The following is a 20903-nucleotide window of genomic DNA, read 5'->3' as shown; positions in this document are numbered from 1 at the left end:
CTACTATGTGGGAGATATACAATGATATTTGGAGTCTACAGTAAAACAAAGCAAAATTTTTATATTTTTTACTGTTTTAGTCATTTTAGTGTGGGGCCATTTTACAACAGATGGAAAGTAATTTTGCAAAACACAAGGAGATTTTTGTTAAGAACGAGCAATATAACAAAAAAATCTTTCAATTTATTCACAGGTGTCATGGATTGGGATATGTGACTAGATCATCACAACCCATTTTCATAGAGTAATGATTTTCTGTTTTAGGGATGATTTTGTGGAACAGATTGTGAGCTACTGGAAACGAATTTCCAAAATTTGAGAGAGGTTTTTCTTCCGCACGACCTTATATACAAAAACCTCTTTCATTTTTGTAACAGGTGTTATTTTTTGGGAGACACGAGTTCATCTCTAGCACCTATTTTCAGAAATTCAGCCCAAGTTTAATGTAACTAATTATATTTTGAAGAAAATGGTTGAGCTCAATCCCTTAGTACAAGGATAAGAAAATGTATATATTTTATGAATTTCATAGTGTAGGGGTTGGATTTTGGTAGAAGGTTGGACACTTGGGATTGCTTGGCACTCTATTGTATATTTCATTTCTACAATTTTGGCAAAGGAAGGACCAGGGTTTTTCAACACTTGTTGGGATCCATGTGGCTCTATGTGGTGATGGTGTGTTTCTATATGTATTTGTAAGTTCACTGATGTTTATGTCTATCATTTCCCTTCTCTTGTCTTCTGCAATTAAAAAAATGAGTGATTAAGGTAGAACTCATTGGATTGCTATGCTCTGCGTGGATATTTTGTTTAATTCTTCATGTTTTCATCTGTTTGAGGAGGACTCTTGAGACCTTCTTGCCCTCCTTGGCTCCTCACTAGTCTGATCAACCCATTCATTCAATCCAAAGCATCAAAACTACTGCCTATATTCCCCTACCTGAACTCTGCAAAAATCTAGCCTCATCCCCTGACCCAAAATTTGCCTGTCCCTTTTTTCCAACAAAACCCCCAAAAACTCAAATCAAAACTTGGCACTTCATACCTAGCCTAAGATAAGTGGTTAAATCAGTTATCTCAAGCCCCATCAATTATCTTTCACTGAGATTGACCTGGAGAGAGCCCTCTCCTGTCCTCGTAGGGCTAGCTATGAGGCTGAGTGTGGTTTGACGTGGACCTAGAATCTTACCTTTTCAGCCTAAGGTAAATCTAGGCTCTAACAGTATACACTGTCATGCAAACGTCGTTGCAATCATCCAATGATCAATCACAAGTATCACGCTTGTCTACTTGTGTCGTTGGTCGGTCATGTTGAGCATGTGTGTCTCGATGGTTTGAGTCGTCTCATCATCAAGTCATGTAAGTGTGTGTTTACAATTTCGTGTATGGACCTTTTCACTCACTCACACATTTAGTTGTTTTGTTGAAGTTCTGACGATGATATCACCATCTAATAGTCGAACCTTCACCCTGCCATTGACTTGATCGACTGCCACCTAGAACACCATAGAAGCACCTAGAAATCAATTTCAAGTTGCGCTGCCCGCAAGCTGATCAATCAACCCTATTGCTGGTCAACTAGAGAGTTTGACCTAATAGTCACCCTAGGACTGACTCCCCTCAAAAATTGCATAGATGCTGCAGACTATGTATACTTTGCTGACTGATAAAATTGTGTAGATAGGTTGGACATATACCCGATGCCTGTCCTTGTCTCCCTTAGAAAGTTGCACAGTTTTCCCAGCTAGGCCACCAGTCAGTCGACCGACTACTCACCCAGAAAACAACACAGATTTCATGAGTATTCCCTCTACTACCCAATAGTCTGCTCCGCTAAGAAATTGTTCAAAGGTAGTTATCAGGTCAACCTCCTAGAATCGGTGTAGTTTTTTCCACCACTAGCTCCCAGCAACTCGCTACCATCTCCCTTTAGGAATTGTACATCTATTTCTACCAAGCTCCCACAACCCACTACGAGCTCCCCCCAAGAACTGCACAATTTTTCTTCTAAGATCCTGCTACCCAATCCCTCCAGAAATTGCGCATATTTTGTCTACCCAATCTTCCTGCAGTCGGGACTTCTCCTCCCAAAATTTGTGTAGATTTGTCCTCCAGCCAAGCCAGATCTCGTAGATAGTCACTGTCAAGCTAGATTTCCTGTTACCATCTCCAGGTGACTTTTTTTATTTTTCACCAGTAGTGCCTAGAGCCTCCATCGTAGCTCAAAACTTGCCTCACGCAGTTTCATACCCTTGTCTTCTCTCTTGGTCACCTGCATCTAAAATGATCATCCGTCATGGTAGACTAGGATGTTTATGGATTTGATGTCGTCTCATCATGAGTGACTCCAAACATAGGTACACAAACAAACATGGCGTGACAACGGATGGGATGAACACGGCGAGTACATGCAAGAGGACATGTTCACAAATGAATAAACAAATGATGCATGCAAAGACATGTCTTCGCAAATGGAAAATCATGCAAAGATATGTTCACGGACGGATGGATGAATGAACATGAGAAGATGAGTTTACAAACATATGGACAAACGAACATGTGAATATGTGTTCATGGATGGACGGATAGACGAACATACACTCTTTGCGAATGGATGAACCTGTCAATCCTACAAACATACAAGCTAGGAGAAACATGCGAATGCAACATCAAGCAAACCCAATGACCATTGAAGAATCCATGCACCTTACCATTCAGAAGTGAAGTTGTGACACACCATGAGGACATCCATCACCCAACAACACTAAAACTTGATATGCACACTAGAAATAGTGCGAATGTACCAGTACTCTCATGTCGATTCTTGTCATGAGTCATATCATCCACATCACTACTATGAGCCACATTGTTGATAAATGTAATGTAACGTGGAAGTCCAAGAGACCCACTTTTCATATGAAGAGTCGTGTAAAGTTGAAAGGTCAAGGAAGTCAAACAGTCATGAGGGAAGTCGAATAGTCACAAGGGTTAGTTTCACCCTTGAACACATATTTCATTAAATTTGGAATTAAATAATGGATCTAGAATTTAAAATTAACCAAAAATCTCAATTCTAGTGATGTCCTTGAAATATAATTTTTCCAATTTTAATGAAATATGTGTTCTTGGCTATAAAAACCCCCTCATTTTTACATGCAAAGGAATTTTCACCTTAGCTCCTCCCACATAGCCTTGAGAGTTTGTAATCTTTTCTTTGAGGAGTAAGTAGTAGCTCCAATGCCCCGCCCACGGGGTTAGTGATCTATGGTGTATCGATGTGTGTTGTAACTATTTTTAATGAAAATTTGTTGTATAAGTTGTTAACATTCTCTTTCCCATGCTAGTTACCCCCCAGACATCAAACATAACTTTTCATGTGAACTTTCTATAATGATCATTACACTCACATGGGTTGCCCACTGAGTGTTGTACATGCTATCTTACCTTGTGTGTTGTGACTTCTGCATCCCTATGGATTCCTCCTCCAGAAGTTGTGCACATCCTGTAGTGTTGTGTGTTCCTAACAGATTTTTGTTTCCTCCCATCTGTTACAGGTCTATATGGGCACATCACTCCTGACATTCAAATCAGTACCATTAGGGCTCATCAAACCCTAATTCAGTTGTTACATACCCTAGACAAGTCATTTCATTGAATTATTCCATCTATGAAAGTTTCTTGGCCTGAAGCCTTCGTGAAATGCCTCCTTGGGACACCAACGTAGCCTTGGTCAGGGGTAACTACATTGCAGAGAAGGCTGGCCCACTGTGGCCTACAATTAGACCCTCTTTGACATGTGTTGGGTGAGATTGAGCAAAATTTGGATAGGGTTCTGGGAGTATTCCTTCATTCTAGATGATTCTAGGATGATCCCATCTCTTATCTCCTCCTATGAGGTCGAAATTGGATAGGCTAAGCATCCATTAACCTCCTATCCTATCATCCTTGCTCCATGGAAACTAACTCCAAGTTTGGAGGGTCATTCAATACCCTAATTTATGACAACACCACCTCCATTTCCTATAAAGAGCACTCATCATAATGATCAGGGAGCTCGAATATAAAGTTGGTAAGGAAATTCTATTGGTTTGAGAATTGAGTTCATGTCAAGCAATGTTATGCTACTGGAGTGGTGTGCTTTTGATGTGGAGAGGGTTGGAATAAAGCTGGAGGAGTGGCACAGGATCGAACTATATTGGGTGATACTCTTCCTTCTACATTAATAAACAATTTATTCCTTTTCTCATATTATTATTCATATCTGTGATAATTATGTGTTTCAATGTCTTTGATTCCATTGTTTTATGGTAGATAGATCATGTATGCCTTGATTGTTTCTTATTTTTGTTTCTCTTGATACATGTAACTTTTGAGCAGATTTAGTTCAAGTGGGAGCGACAGGAGCGATTCAAAAGAGATATAGGAAGCGAAAGACTGTAAGTTCCTTCCATCTCGTCTATCTTCTATGAGAAAAGGTTAAACTACTTTATTTCTATTGTTCTAGGTGTAGTCACCCACCTAGGGAAAATGTGTTTATCCGTAGATGCAAATTCCATATAACAAATTGGTGACCATACTGGGGAACAATTGTCATTCTTGGTGGCTTACTGCTACAAGTATATTTGGGAACATCACTCTGGGCATTCACATCAATACCATTAGGGCTCATCACACCCTAATTCAGCTATCAAATTCCCTAGACAAGTTGTCTCATTGAATGCTTCCATCTATGAAAGTTTCCTAGCCTGAAGCCTTCCTGAAATGCCTCCTCGGGACACCAGCGCAGCCTTGGTCAAGGGAAACTACACTACAGAGTAGGCAAGCCAACTGTGGCCTGCACTGGAGTGCACTTAGGCCCTCTTTGACCTGCATTGGGCAAGATTGAGCAAAATTTGCATAGGGTTCCTAGAATATTCCTTCATTCTAGATGATTCTAGAAGGATCCCATCTCTTATATCCTCCTATGATCTCGAAATTAGATAGGCTAAGGACCCATTAACCACCTATCCTCTCATCCCTTGATGTATGGAAAATAACTCCAATTTTGGAAGGCCATTCAATACCCTCATTTATGACAAAACCACCTCCATTTCCCATAAATTGAGCACTCATCATAGTGATCATGGGGCTAGAATCTGAAGTCGGTAAGGAAATTCTGTTGGTTTGAGAATTGAGTTCATGTCAAGTAATGTTATGCTACTGCAGTGGTGTGCTTTTTATGTGGAAAGGGTTGGAATGAAGTTGGAGGAGTGGCACAGGATCTAACTGTATTGGGTGATACTCTTCCTTCTGCATTAATAAATAGTTTATTCCTTATCTCATATTATTGTTCATATTTTTGATGATTTGGTGTTTCAATGTCTTCGATTCCATTATTTTATGGTAGATAGATCATGTATGCATTGATCGTTTCTTGTTTCTGTTTCTCTTGATAGAAGTAAATTTTGAGTGGATTTAGTTCAAGTGGGAGCGACAGGAGCGATTCAAAAGAGATATATGAAGCGTAAGACTATAGGTAAGTTCCTCCATCTCATTTATCTTCTATAAGAAAAGGTTAAACTACTTTCTTTCTATTGTTCTAGGTGTAGTCACCCACCTGGGGAAAATGTGTTTATTCATAAATGGAAATTCCATATAACAAATTGGCGACCATACTGGGGAACGATTGTCATTCATGGTGGCTTATTGTTACAGGTCTATTTGGGCATTTCACTCGCGACATTCGAATCAGTAACATTAGGGCTCATCAAACCCTAATTCATTTGTTACATGCCCTAGACAAGTCATCACATTGAATGCTTCCTTCTATGAAATTTCTTGGTCTGAAGCCTTGTTAAAATGCCTCCTTGGGACACCAACATAGCCTTGGTTAGGGGTAACTGCACTGCAAATCAGGTAGGCCGACTGTGGCCTACAAGGAAATGCACTTAGGTCCCATTTAACCTACGTTAGGCGAGATTGAGAGAAATTTGCATAGGGTTTTGGGAATATTCCTTCATTCTAAATGATTCTAGAAGGATCCCATCTCTTATCTCCTCCTATGAGCTCAAAATTGGATAGGCTAAGGATCCATTAACCTCCTATTCTCTCATCCCTTCCTCCATGGAAACTAACTCCAAGTTTGGAAGGCCATTCAATACCCTCATTTATGACAAAACCTCGTTCATTTCCTATAAAAGCACTCATCATAATGATCAAGGTGGCTAGAATCTTAAGTTTGTAAGGAAATTCCGTTGGTTTGAGAATTGAGTTTATGTTAAGAAATTTTATGTTGCTAGAGTAGTGTTCTTTTGATGTGGCAAGGGTTGGACTGAAGCTGGAGAAGTGGCATAGGATAGAATTGTCTTGGGCGATACTCTTCCTTCTACATCAATAAAGAGCTTACTCCTTTTCTCATATCATTTTTCATATCTGTGATTAAATTGTATTTCAATGTCTTCGATTCCATTGTTTTATAGTAGATAGATCATGTATGCTTTGATCATTTCTTGTTTTTATTTCTCTTGATACAAGTACCTTTTGAGTGGATTTAGTTCAAGTGGGAGTGACGAGAGTGATTCGAAAGAGATCAAGGAGGTGAAAAACTAAAATTTCCTCCATATCATCTATCTTCTATAAGAAAAGGTTAAGCTATTTTCCTTCTGTTGTTCTAGGTGTAGCCACCCACCTAGGGAAAATGTGTTTATTCATAGATGAAAATTCCATATAACAAATTGGTGACCATACTGGGGAACAACTATCATTATTGGTGGCATACCCTCATCATATTACACCCTAGTAGACTTTTCTTGACTTTATTGATCTTATTTCAGTATTTTTGAAGTGTTTTTAGTAAAATATTGTGCTTGAATGTCTCTCGATTTGACTCTCTGGCACTAGTACAGTGATGGTCTTGACACAGTGCACTACAAAGCAGCCCCTACCTTACAGATATTGCATTGCAACCCACTATCTCCTACTCTGGCCTACTCTAATTCCTCTTAGGCTAAAAGAGTCACCTTTGGCTTGATTATCCAAAGTTGCTTATGTTTTTGCTTGCTGAAAGATTAATGATTCTTCTGGTTCTAAAATCAAGATTTATTTCTCCTCCTAGGCCTACTTTGGCCCTGATTGTTTATGGATTCTTAAATTATTTCTTTATCATGATCAATTTATTTTCAAAGTTAGATTATAGTTGATTAATATTTTTTGAAATGGAAGTGTCGTAAAGTCTTCATTTCTTTCAAAAAGAAATTGTCGTAAAGTGTTCATTCTTGCTAAAAGTATTGATTGATTGTATGTCCATTCAGTTTCCTTTTGTTCATCTAAACATTAATGGAATTCAAAAGAAAAACTTGCATTATGAAATTATAGGTTTGTGTGTGCTTGTAGCAATAATATAGGGAAATTGCATTAGATGTGATCTTTTCTCTTTGATTAAACATTCTGATTGCTCTATCCCTTGTAGTTAAGGTTTTAATTGTTAATTGAATGAAATAATGTTTCTCATGTTAGTTGCATTCTAGGAATTGCAAACATACATCATGTGGTGAACCTTGAAAGGAAAATTCTTAAGAAGATCAACTTAAAATTTATCTGAATTAACCTAATGTACCATTGTAACTTAACCCATAACATTTAGAGGTCTAGGCTAGAGACGTGTTTCGACATCGTTAAACATAGCAGTTGTTGTTAATTGTCTCTGATACATTCCAAGTGCGATACCTCATTCCATGTAGGTAAGTATATCATAGCTTTTCCATGTACCTTCAGGTATATAGGGCAGTGTTATAGTACGAAAAGTATAAAGGAATTTTCTCACTGTGCGGTTTCGCATTAGATAGCACTAGCATGGATTGGGCCTCCATGTATTTTCAGATATATATGGGAGGACTACATTAAGTTGCTATCCATCCATAGGTAACTGATTTGGCTACCTTGTACACTATGATACACCAAACACAACATTCAGGGAGATTTCCTGCACATATGTTAAGTCCTTAGTTTACTGAGGTTGTATATTACAATTCACAATTGCTTGGTAATCCTTTTGCCTAGATTATACCTCATTTGTTTTCTTATGTTATTTTGATTAAAATAAATTAATTGACCATGGATAACATCCTCCATGTCACTCCTTAGTTGATCTTAGGTTGAGACATATGTCAACAACTCCAAAACCCACCGATCAAGGAATTCCTTTTGATGGGAATCCTATTCCTTTTCCTCCTTTTGAAAGTACTGGTGCTCCATATATGGCTACATTATCCTTTTTGAGATTTACCATTGGCTTGCTAATATGGTTGTTTTCAACCTCCTTGGTCCAAAATATCGTGATTGCTCCGTAATTGAGTACTCCTCCACCTAGACAAAATCTACCTCTAGCTGATCCTAAAGTTGACCCCTTACCTTCTTCCTCAGTTTTTTATTCCTCCCCTTCTTCCTCTTCGCCAGGTGAAAGTATTGACACTAGTAACTAGGTGGATAAGAAGAAGAAGAAAGGGAAGAAGAAGAAGAAGGAGAAGAAGAAGAAGAAGAAAATTCAGCAGGGGGCAACCAAGCAACCATTGCTTCGAATGCAACTTCTGATGAGAAATCGTCTGATAAGCCTCACAAACTTTGATATCCTTGAAAACTTTGTACAGGAGACCATCTTCTTTGAAATTGTTTTGGTATTCCTCAGATCTTAGAAGAATGGTCTTCTCATTCACATCATCTTGTGTCATCAACTTCTGGAGATCATGCTGGTGACACACCATCAAATAGTGGTAGTAAAGTTCATGGAAAGAAGGGTAAAGTTAAGTTTCCTTGTAGGTTATGTGAAGCAGATCACCCCATTCACCTTTGCCCCTATCTGGATGAAGCCCAAAAAGTGTTGGATAACATTCTTGCTTCTTTGCAACAACTTCCATCTGGTTACAGGAGACTCTCCCTTAATCCTTCACCAGTTGATGAAGTGACTGAAATAAATCAACTGTTGGTAAAACCCACTCTCTTTGAATGTGAATCCCATGAATCTATACCTGACCAATCATAGTCAAGAAAATAGTTGACCTGATTTCACCTTCAGTTAATCATACATTTTCCATAGAGAGTGAGTATGATACCACTCAGGTTCTTTTTGTTTCTTCAGATTCCAATGAGCTTGGAGGCAACTCTCTTGTTCCATCAAGACAAGAGGAAAATCCTCTCGTTCTCGTAACTCAAGGGGTTAATTCTCCCATTCTTATGATACCCCCTCGAAGTAGTATGGTCAGTTCCTTTGATTGGAATCGACTAGCAAGATGTCGTCTTCCTTCTTATGTGCCTTTCCAGATCATAGTACAGGTTTGTAATATGGTCGTACCTGGCACTATTATAGATGAACGTGCATTAGTGAGTATCATTTCCCCCATTGCCTGGCAAGCGCTCGATTCCTTGCCACTTGTGCTTGTTATCCAGAATCTGTTGACTTTTAATAGAGGAACGAGTCAACCATTAGGGATCCTTCCTCAATTTCCTATTACTTTGGGAGGAAAAATTGTTTATATCAACTTGATGGTAGTCCCAAGCCCTTCAGATTACAATTTACTTCTTGGGCGCAACTATGTTTATGACATGGGAGCTATTGTTTCAACACTCTTTCGAGTGATGTGTTTCCCGCATGAAGGCATAATTGTCACCATTGACCAGCGTTCATTTCTTGGTTCAAATATATCTTCCAGTCAACCATCTTCCCTAAATGGTCCTTTTGTTCCAATGGTATCTTCCCTGCCACGGGTCAATTATTTGGTAACCCGTTCCATGCCTACATCAACTGACGATAAATTTTGTGATGTTGTGCATTATGTATTTGGGGCATTGGAACTAGATCTGTCTCATGGATTCCTTGCTATGCATCCCTTCTAGAACATTGTTCTCCCATCAGATGAAAACCTCTTGGAAGTCATGACCTCTTATGGATCATGATCAAGGAATATGAGCATAGTTCCTTCTCTTGTGTCAAGATCGTTAAAAAATGAAACAAGGAATATGAGGATAATTCTTTTACTATGTCAACCTCATTACAAAAAAAATAAAAAAATGAAACAGGTCCCAAAGCATAGTTCCTTGTCTTGTGTCAAGCTCATTAAAAAATGAAACAAGGAATATGAGGAAAATTCTTTTATTGTGTCAACCTCATTAAAGAAAAATGAAATAGGTCCTAGAGCATAGTTCCTTGTCTTGTGTCAAGCTCGTTAAAAAATGAAACAAGGAATTTGAGCAGAGTCCCAAGTCTTGTGTCAAGCTCATTAAAAACTGAAACAAGTTCCCCTGGAGCAAAGTTCCAATTCAAGTCTTTTATTAGATCTCGTAAAATCCCAGTCGAGTCTTTCACTTGATCTCGTAAATGAACCTTCATTCCATCCACATGATAGCCACGAGCAGTCTACTTAGGTGAATGTAATGAAGCTTGGGGGGCATGCACCTAGAATCGAGTCATCATGCTGGGGGCATGTAAACCAATCCCAACCATAGTTTTTCATTTCAAGCTTGTGTAAAAATGAAACTGAATCCAAGCTTAGTTTTTTGTTCCAAGCTTGTGTAAACATGAAACTGAATCTAAGCATAGTTCCCTATGGTTCAATCTTGAGTAAAAATGAACCCATATCCATTTTAACCCTCGTGATTTCTATTCTATTAGCCTCTTCCATCATATGAGTCTTGTTTATTCTCCTTCCATCGTCACTATCTGCTTGGTTGATCATACACTTTCACTTGGTTGTTTTACGCTTTTTGAGGAATAGTTGCAATGAGTGGTCTTATTAGCCAGCCTCTTCACGTAAATCAACATGTTTTGAGAAGTTCCAACATCACCGGAACTAGTTGCTTTCCTAGACACCACTCGTTCCTCTAAGTGGAGTCCTATTTAAGCTCTTTTCAAACTCTCAAAACATGAAATGATTGCCAAGCGCTTGTCCTTTTCAGCTCGTAAATGGATTGGAAATGATATCTACTTAGTATAAGTTTAACCCTTTTCCGAACTGAGATAGATTACTTACAAAAAAGAAATACGTTGATCGAACATGGCCAATAGGTTCTCTCTTGTATTGTTTTATGCTTTTTTGGACTTAAGATACAAATTTATGAAAAAGAACTTGTGGAGTTTCCTTTTTGTCCTTTCCAAACTCTCTAAACATGAAAAGGACTGAGTTCTCATTGTTGTTAAACTCGTTAAAACAACAAATAGTGACAAACTTGTCCATCATGACAACACTAAGTTTCACCTTCGCTAGGTTCGTTAAAATATCACATAGCGATGGATTCACTCGAAGGGTGGAATTATACTACAATCATATGTTATCCTCCTCAAGATTGTTAAAAAATAAAGAGGTATTGGTCAGCAATTCCTGGGGAAAATGGGAAAAGGGGTAAATCACTTTATGGTAGCAAGTCACTCTTGAACATGATACTTTCACTTCATCTCTTTTACTATTTGAGTTGGGTTATCTATTCGATGGTTTTCATACCTATGGTCTATCATACCATCCATCACCTTGGTTTTGGGTCAATGCTACCAATTAATTCATTGTCGCCAACATGTTCAAGAGAAGTCACTCAGTAAAACTCATCCTTTGAAATACTCATAAATCTTCATTTTCATGACCACCATTCTTGAACCTTGTGTCATTAGTCAAATTCTGTCTTCAAAATCATTACACTCATTTCTTGTCATTGATGGGGGATACATAAAGGCCCTCCTGCGATGAGTCGCTTCTTGTTGACATCAGCACATTATCCAAGAAGCTGACTTAGAAACACCTAACTAGTAGCTTGATGCTTGCATACATCAATGGAAAGTTTCTCACTTCTAGCAACAGGTCGACACCACTGGCCTTCAATCAAAAGACTTTGTATGATGTTTGACATCAAAACATTTATTCACACCATGTAGAATGTACTGCAGTACCTTGAGAATCATTATCATTATCGGTGATCTCTCTCGCATCTATTAGCAACTTACATTATCGGGTGGTAACCAGATGATGTCTTCCCATGTTCAACTTCAGATCACATATTCACATGGTTAGACTCGTACTTGAGTGAACCATTGGATGAGATAGAAGACCTCAGATCTAGTTTCATCCATCCAAGCTGCAATTTTAGGAGAGTACTAAATCATCTGTATGATGGCTTTACATAGATGGTCATCCTATCATGGGTATATATCCTTAGACGACTATCTTTGTACATCTAATGAAAAGTTTATATGCTAAGTATGGGTATGCCTTCCCTTGGCAAATCATGAAAAATTAAAAATATCATGATGTAATGTATTGTAATCGATGCAGGTCACCATACTCTTTAGTCCCTCTCTGTCACATCATAAAGCAAATCACTCGACATTATCATTTTCGACTTCATGCTTTAGGGGGAAACTATGTTAAAATTGGCAACTAGGGCCAAACTCCAAGCAGGTCACCTTATTCATGGTTGATAATATTTTTCCTAGATTCCTCTCGTCGAGAGGTGTGGTATTGATCTAAAGATCATTTGATTCCGATAAGTATGTATGGAGATATGAATTTATTTTGATTATGGAATAATTACCAAGCTGACCAGCAACTCATGTAGGCTCAGAATCCCAATAGATGCATCTATTCATCATCAACATTTGTATATAAATATAGGAGGTATTTTCCTCATTTGGTGACTCACATCTCTCTCTCTCTCCTGCGTAGAAAAGAGGCTCTTCTCCTACTGCGCAAAAAGGGACTCTTCTCTCACACATGTCGAAGGAAGGACAAAGAATTTAGGGCTGCAACTATAGATTGGAAATTTGACCAATGTTTACCATCAGACTCTCTCTCAGAACTATGTTGTAGGTGGAATTGACTCTCCTCAGAAGGCTGTACATTTTTTTGAATGAATCAAGGCAATCTGATGGCCGGTTTGCAAGATATTGTCTGCCCTAGTTTAGGGCTGATCTAGGGTTTGCTGCTACTAATGCAAATAAGATTTTTGTACTATTTCTCTCTACTGAATTATTGAAGATAAAAGAAGATTTTATCAAAGGGTTTCCCCATATTCGGGTTTGTCCCTAGCTAGCCACCACGTCTTTTGTCTCTTGCCTTGGCTTGTTTTTTGTCGATCGTTTAATGTTCTATCTACACTTTACTTAATGTACATGTGATTGCTAATCTATGGATAATAATAATAAAAAGAAGTAAACTGCTCTAAGTATAGAACATACCATAACTTAGCATGGTATCAGAGCTAAGGTGAAGACAAAGCCCGAGCAAGAGCAAGAGCAATCACCGAAGAGAAGATTGGCAAGGCTATCATAAAAGAACTATGGGGTCCTTAACACTCTTCCCCACCAAAGACAAGCTCCGTGAGAAGTCTAACTATCACGGATGGAAGATGTCTCTCGATCTAACTTTAGAAGGTCAGGGAGTGATGGACCATGTGAGAAGCAATATTGTTGAGCCTCCATCAAATTCACCCGCTACTGCTAGGAACAAATGGAAATCCGGAGAAGTCAAAACAAAGAAGATCATCCGAGACTCTATCGACAAGAGTTTGGTGGCCTACATCTCTGATCTGAACACCTCCAAGGAAATCTACGATAGACTGGTGTGTTTATTTAAAGTTAATGATGCAAATCAAGTTTTGTTTCTTAGAAATAAGATGAAGGAAATTAAGAAGGGAAAAGATGAGAGAATGCAAGAATATTTCTTAAGAATCACCGAGATCAAGAATGATCTCCTATCTATTGGATAAATTATTACTGATAGGGAAATGGCACTCTCAACCTTTGGAGGATTACCATCCGAATGGTATGTGTTCAGGACTACTCTTCTAAAAAATAACGTAATTCCTGGTTTCGAGGAATTAATGGCAAGATTCATTCAAGAAGAAACAAGGATAGAAGAGCAAGAAATGCCCATGCCTAAAGGTCCTCCTGCTGCCTTTTCTTCTCAATCTAAGAAAAGGAATAATTCCGGGACTAAATCAAAAAGAAATGTTGGACCTAAGGGTGGAATAAAAGGATGATTTTACATTTGTGATAAAGCAGGTCACTATGCAAGGGAATGCCCTGATAGAAGGAACTCTCACCAGAACAACAATCAAAATCCCTCTCATGGCAATCAAAGGAATGGAAAATCTAATAGAAGAGGTAAACAGAGTGCTGTAAATCAAGGAAGAGGACAACCATTCAGGAAGGCTAGAAATTCCAGGTATGAATCAACAACTATTGACAATAAATAGGATGAATATTATCTACCAGCTACGCTATCTACCTCTGATCCTCCGAACTTGCTAGGAAATTGGCTTATTGATAGTGGTGCCTCAAGGCACTTCACTGGTTACAAAGAAGTTCTCCATAATCTAATAGAGAAAGAAACTAACCTGGAAATTGTCTTTGGAGATAATATGAAATATCCTGTGAAAGGTGTAGGCAATGTCTCTCTTAAATTGAATCACGGTAATACAATCCACTTGCAAGATGTATTATCTATACCTGACCTAAAAAAGAACCTGGTTTCTATCTCGACAATGGAAGAAAAAGGGTACAAGTGTTGGGTGTGGAGAATGATTATTTAGAGGTCTTTATTTCAGTCGAATGTATACCCCAAGAAGTTTGTACACCCCTCCATGCGGGGGGGGGTGTGGGGGGGACTTGTCCCCCCTGCGGGAGTTCGAGGGGGCCCATCCCCCCCGGCTGGAGGATCCAAGGGCCAATAGTCCCCCGGTGGGGGTTTCGGGGGCAACGCCCCTGAAGCTAAAAATAGATGTAAATTTTCCTTGTAAAAGTATAGTAATTTCTAGTCAATCTGGGTCGTTCATTAGGCAGATGATCTAACGATAGAACTTATGTTTAGTTTAGGGTTTTTTCCTTAGAAGGAAACCCCTCTCTTTGTATGAGGGCATTGTATTGAGGCTATGTAATAGATGTGTATTCTCCGATCGAGAAATAAAGAGGTGAGTCTGTGAGAGAAAACAAAGGATATTACAGTAGATATGGTGTAGGTTGTATCTCTTCATTTTGTTGGATAATAGAATGGAAGGACTAGCTGTTCGGGGTGGACATAGCCCAAACTGGGTGAACCACATATATCTGTGTCTCTCTGGTTTTATGCGTTTTCTATGTTTATAGTTATGCAATATTCTATGTGTTTCATTGCTCTACAATATATAATTTTTTAACAACTAGTATTAGAGCCAAAGGTCTATTTGGTTGATAAACTCACAGGAAAGAAGGGTTCCCCGTTCGAGTGGGAGCAATGGTGGAAGATGGTAAGTTTAGGGTCGAGAAATTTAATGGCCAAAACTTCTCGCTGTGGAAGATACAGATGGAAGATTATCTGTATCAGAAAGATATGTACCTACCATTGGGCGGAAAAACAAAGATGTTGATGGGTATGATAGATGAAGAATGGAACCTTCTCGATAGAAAGGCACTCGGAATAGTACGGTTGTGCCTCGTAGCATCGGTCACCTTCAACATTTTGAAGGAAACAATGACAAAGGGTTTGATTAAGGCGTTGGCGAAACTATATGAAAAACCCTCGGCCTCAAACAAGGTATTTCTTATGAAACGGTTATTTAATATGAAGATGTCAGAAGGTGGATCTATTGCAGACCATTTAAATTATTTTAATACTGTTACAAGTCAGTTAAGTTCTGTAGGGGTAAAATTTGATGATGAAGTTAGAGCCATGTTATTCTTGTGCTCATTTCCAGAAAGTTGGAATGGTTTAGTAATGGCCATTAGTAACTCTATTTCTGCATCTAGTACTTTAAAGTTTGATGAGGTTGTTGGTGCTATCCTTAGCGAGGAAATGCGACGAAAAAGCTCGGGTGAGACATTAGGTAATGCTTTAAGTGCAGAGTCTAGGGGAAGAAAAATGGAAAGAGGAAAGAGCTCAAGATATCGCAGTAAATCAAGGAAAGGCATATCCAAGTCTAGATCGGGGATAGTATGCTGGAAATGCATAAAGAAAGGACACCTAAAGGAAGACTGTAGATCTTGGAAGGGAAAAGAAGGAGATGCACATCAAGAAAACAATCATGAAGCCAATGTGATAGGTGAGGTGTTACAAGATGCTTTGATTCTTTCTTTCAAATATATTACTGATTCCTGGGTGGTAGATTGAGGGGCCTCATTCCATGCCACACCTGATAAGAAATATTTTCATGACTATGTTCAAGGAGATTTTGGACAAGTCCGTTTGGGTGATGATAAACCCTGTAAAATTGTTGGAATGGGTAAGGTTCTTGTAAAACAACAGAATGGAAACCAATGGCTACTAAAGGAGGTAAGGCATGTTCCAGATCTGAAGAAAAATCTGATTTCAACAGGGCATTTAGGTGGTGAAGGTTGTTTGACAACTTTCACAAATAAATCTTGGAAGGTCACCAAAGGAGCCCTAGTAATAGCAAAAGGCGAAAAGGTTAGTACATTGTATTTATGCAATGGTATTTCTAACTCTGTTAATGCTTTAACTTCCAAAGGAGCAAATGCAACATTATGGCATCATAGGCTCAGACACATGAGTGAAAAGGGGATGAAGATTATTCACTCAAGGAATTTGTTGCCAGGTTTGAAGAATGTTGATTTGGACTTATGCGAGAATTGCATTTATGGAAAACAGAAGAGAGTCAGATTTCTCAGAGTTGGGAAAGAAAAGAAGAGCGAAAAATTAGAGCTTGTGCATACAGATGTATGGGGACCTGCTCAAGTATCATCTCTCGGTGGCTCTCGTTATTATGTTACTTTTATTGATGATGCAACTAGAAAAACTTAGATTTATTGTATTAAGAATAAATCTGATGTATTTGATACTTTCAAGAAATGGAAAGCTTTGGTTGATATTGAGACAGGAAAGAAATTGAAGTGTCTCAGATCAGACAATGGAGGTGAATATTACAGCAAAGAGTTTGATAGGTACTATTGATAGCATGGAATTCGCAAAGAGGAGACAGTTCCAAGAACACCACAAGAAAATGGTGTGTCAGAAAGGATGAATAGAACAATCATGGAGCGTGCAAGGTGCATGAGATTGCATGCAGGATTGCCTTTACAATTTTAGGCAGATGTTGTAGATACTATTGTTTATCTAATAAACAGAGGGCCTTCAAGTTCCTTAGATGGTGGTGTTCCAGAGGAAGCATGGACAGGTAAAAGGGTAAACTACTCCCTTTTAAATCCTTTTGGTTGTGAGGCCTTTGTCCATATTAATAAAGAAAATAGAACAAAGCTTGAGGCAAAGTCAAAGAAATGTACCTTTATTGGATATGGTGTTAATGATTTTGGTTATCGCTTATATGATTACAAAAATCACAAAATCATTAGGAATAGAGATGTAATATTCAATGAAAAGGTCTTGTATAAGAATCAGTTGCAGGAAAAGAAACATGAAAAGGAAAACAAGGAATACATAGTTCTTGATGAGATCACTGAAAAAGTAAAGGTGCCTGAAAATAATAATAATCAACAACCACAACAACAACAACCACCACAACAACAACAGGCACCCCAAACACCTGAAAGTGGTGTTAGAAGATCTACCAGGATAAATATACCCCCTGAACAATACTCTCCTTCATTATATTATTTATTGTTGACTGATTCTGGTGAACTCGAATGTTATGAAGAAGCAATGTAGATTGAAAGCAGGAAGAAGTGGGAGCTAGACATGGAAGAAGAGATGGACTCCTTAATGCACAACCTGACTTGGGACTTAGTCAGGTTGCCTGGAGGAAAAGCTACAATGAAGAATAAATGGGTTTACAGACTGAAGGAAGAAGATGGAGGAAAACAAAGGTACAAAGCTAAACTTGTGGTGAAGGGGTTTGCACAAAAGAAAGGTATTGATTTTGATGAAATATTTTCTCCTGTTGTTAAAATGACTTCAATCAGAGCTATTTTAAGTCTAGTAGTAGTTGAAGATTTGCATCTTGAGTAGTTAGATGTAAAGACAACCTTTCTCCATGGGGATTTGGAGGAAGAGATATATATGCAGCAGCCACAAGGATATGAGGTAAAAGGGAAGGAGAAACTAGTGTGCAGGTTGAAGAAGAGTTTGTATGGCTTAAAATAGGCTCCAAGGCAATGGTATCTAAAATTTGACAAGTTTATGTCTAAATAAGGTTATACTAGATGTCACTCTGATCATTGTGTTTATCTGAAAAAGCAAAATGATGGGAGCTATATTATATTGTTATTATATGTAGATGGCATGCTTGTTGTAGGGTCTAACATGCAGGAAATAAATGTGCTCAAAAGAAAATTGGAAAATTCATTTGCAATGAAGGATTTGGGAGCTACAAAACAAATCCTTGGTATGAGAATAACTAGAGACAGGAAAAATCACAAATTAACATTGTCTTGGAATGAGTACATGCAAAAGGTGTTGAAAAGATTTAATACGCACAATGCAAAACCAGTTAGTACACCTTTTGCTAACCATTTCAAACTTAGTAAGGAAATGTGCCCAAAGACCCAAGAAGACATGGATTATATGTCTAAAGTTCCATATGCATCAGCAGTTGGAAGCTTAATGTATGAAACAGTCTGCACAAGGCCTGATATTGCACATGCAGTGGGAGTTGTAAGCAGGTACATGAACAATCCAGGAAAGGAACATTGGATGGTAGTGAAATGGATTCTCAGATATTTGAAAGGTACCACAAATCAAGCATTATGCTTTGGTGGTTCAAACATTTCTCTATAGGGATATGTTGATGCAGATATGGTAGGTGACAAAGATAACAAGAGGAGCACTACAGGATATGTATTTACTGTAGGTGGAACAACTGTCAGTTGGGTTCAAAAAATCAAAAGTATTGTTGCACTTTCAATAACATAAGCAAAGTATGTTGTTGCTACAGAGGCTAGTAAAGAAATGATTTGGCTACAAAGGTTTACGGGTGAATTGGGTAAGGAGCATGATATGGGCATGTTATACAGTGATAACCAACGTGCCATTTATCTTGCAAAGAACTCAACATTTCATTCCAGGACTAAACACATACAACTCAAGTACCATTTCATACGATCAGTGTTGGAAGATGGAGAGTTGAAGCTAGAAAAGATACACACTAGCCAGAATCTTGCAGATATGCTAACAAAAGTTGTAACCAGGGAGAAACTAAGAATATGCTCAGTTTCAGTTGGTCTTCAAGGATGAAAATGAGGATGAGAAACAACCAGGTCCAAAGAGGAGTCATTGTCCAACAAATGAAGCAGTAGTGGAGTTGCTACAATCATTCTCCAAGTGGGAGATTGTTGGGTGTGGAGCATGATTATTTAGAGATATTTGTTTCATCCGGATGTATACCCTAGGAAGTTTGTACACCCCTCCACACAGGTGGGTGCAGGAGGGACTTGTCCCCCCCGCGGGGGTTCGGGGGGGCCCATCCCCCCCGGCGGGGGGGTTTGGGGGCCAGCAGTCCCCTGACGAGAGTTTCGGGGCCAACACCCCCGAAGCTAAAAACAGATGTACAATTGCCTTGTAAAATTATAGTAATTTCTAGTCAATCTGAGCCATTCATTAAGCAGATGATCTAACGGTAGAACTTATGTTTAATTTAGGGTTTTTTCCCTAAAAGGCAACCCCTCTCTTTGTATGAGGGCATTGTATTGAGGTTGTGTAATAGATCTGTATTCTTTGAGCGAGAAACAAAGAGGTGAGATTGTGAGAGAAAATAGAGGATATTACAGTGGATTTTATCTAGGTTGTGTCTCTTCATTTTGTTGGATAATGAAAAGGCAGGACTAGCTGTTAGGGGTGGATGTAGTCCAAACTGGGTGAACCACGTATATCTGTGTCTCTCTAGTTTTATGCATTTTCTGTGTTTATATTTATGAAATATTCTATGTGTTCCATTGCTCTGTAATATATAATTTTCTAACAACAAGGTGACCTTCAGCGATGGCAAGGTACGTGTATGGAAAAACAATGTTAAAGATGCCTTCACTCTTGGGTTTCGAGTTGACTCATTATATCAGGTCGGTGGAAGTCTGCTAGGTGTCATGTCTTGTGACACATCTCTTCAGTCTGAAATTTAGCATCGGAGGTTTGCCCACCTTCATTATAAAAAATCTCTACCCGATGTAAGACAAATGGTGACAGGGATGCCCGAATTCTAAGTAGAGAAAGAAGGTGTATGTCTAGGATGTGCCAAAGGAAAGCTCAAAAGGGGACCATTCCCATCAAGCCAAAGAAAGACCTTCGATATATTACAGTTGGTTCACTCAGACATATATGAGGTTGGCATTAAGAGGGAGACTACTACACCATATACTCTTGAACAGAGTGGTGTGGCGGAAATGAAGAACCAAATGATTGTGGAAGCTATCTGTGCCATGCTCCATGATCAAAGACTTCTGAAGTTTCTATGGGCCGAAGCTGCAAGCACTGTCGTATATGTACAAAATCGATGCCCTCATCAAGCATTGGGTTCCAAGACTCCTAAAGAAATGTTCATCGGTAAGAAACGTAACGTATCTCATTTTAGAATTTTTGAAAGCCTTGTATATTTTCATATGCCGAAAGAGAAGAGGAATAAATTGGGTGCACCTGGAAAGAAAGGAATCTTTGTGGGCTATGGTGAAAATACTAAGGGCTATATAATCTATGTAGTCAGTCAAAGGGAAGTCGTGATTAGTCATGATGTCACCTGTAACGAAGATATGGCTCTCGGCAAGGTGAACAAATCTTCCTACCTTAAGGGGCTCTCAAGAAGTTGACACTAGGGAACCAAAAGAAAAAAAATGATGTAAAAATGCCCGATGTGGATGAACCCATGGATCATATTGATCAACCTAAGCCTTCCTCTTCTAGGAAGAGGCCCTCTTGGCTTATGGGGCTACTCAATGATGCGGAAGGACACACTGCACCTTGAAGAACCTTCTGTGAAAGTAAGAAACCTAACAGGTATAAGTGATACCTGAC

This window comes from Pinus tabuliformis, chromosome 3_2 (genome assembly GCF_031772625.1).
Source record: "Pinus tabuliformis cultivar Carrire ecotype Pingquan chromosome 3_2, CPIR1, whole genome shotgun sequence".
Taxonomy (NCBI): domain Eukaryota; kingdom Viridiplantae; phylum Streptophyta; class Pinopsida; order Pinales; family Pinaceae; genus Pinus; species Pinus tabuliformis.
Note: the sequence above shows the minus strand (reverse complement) of the source record.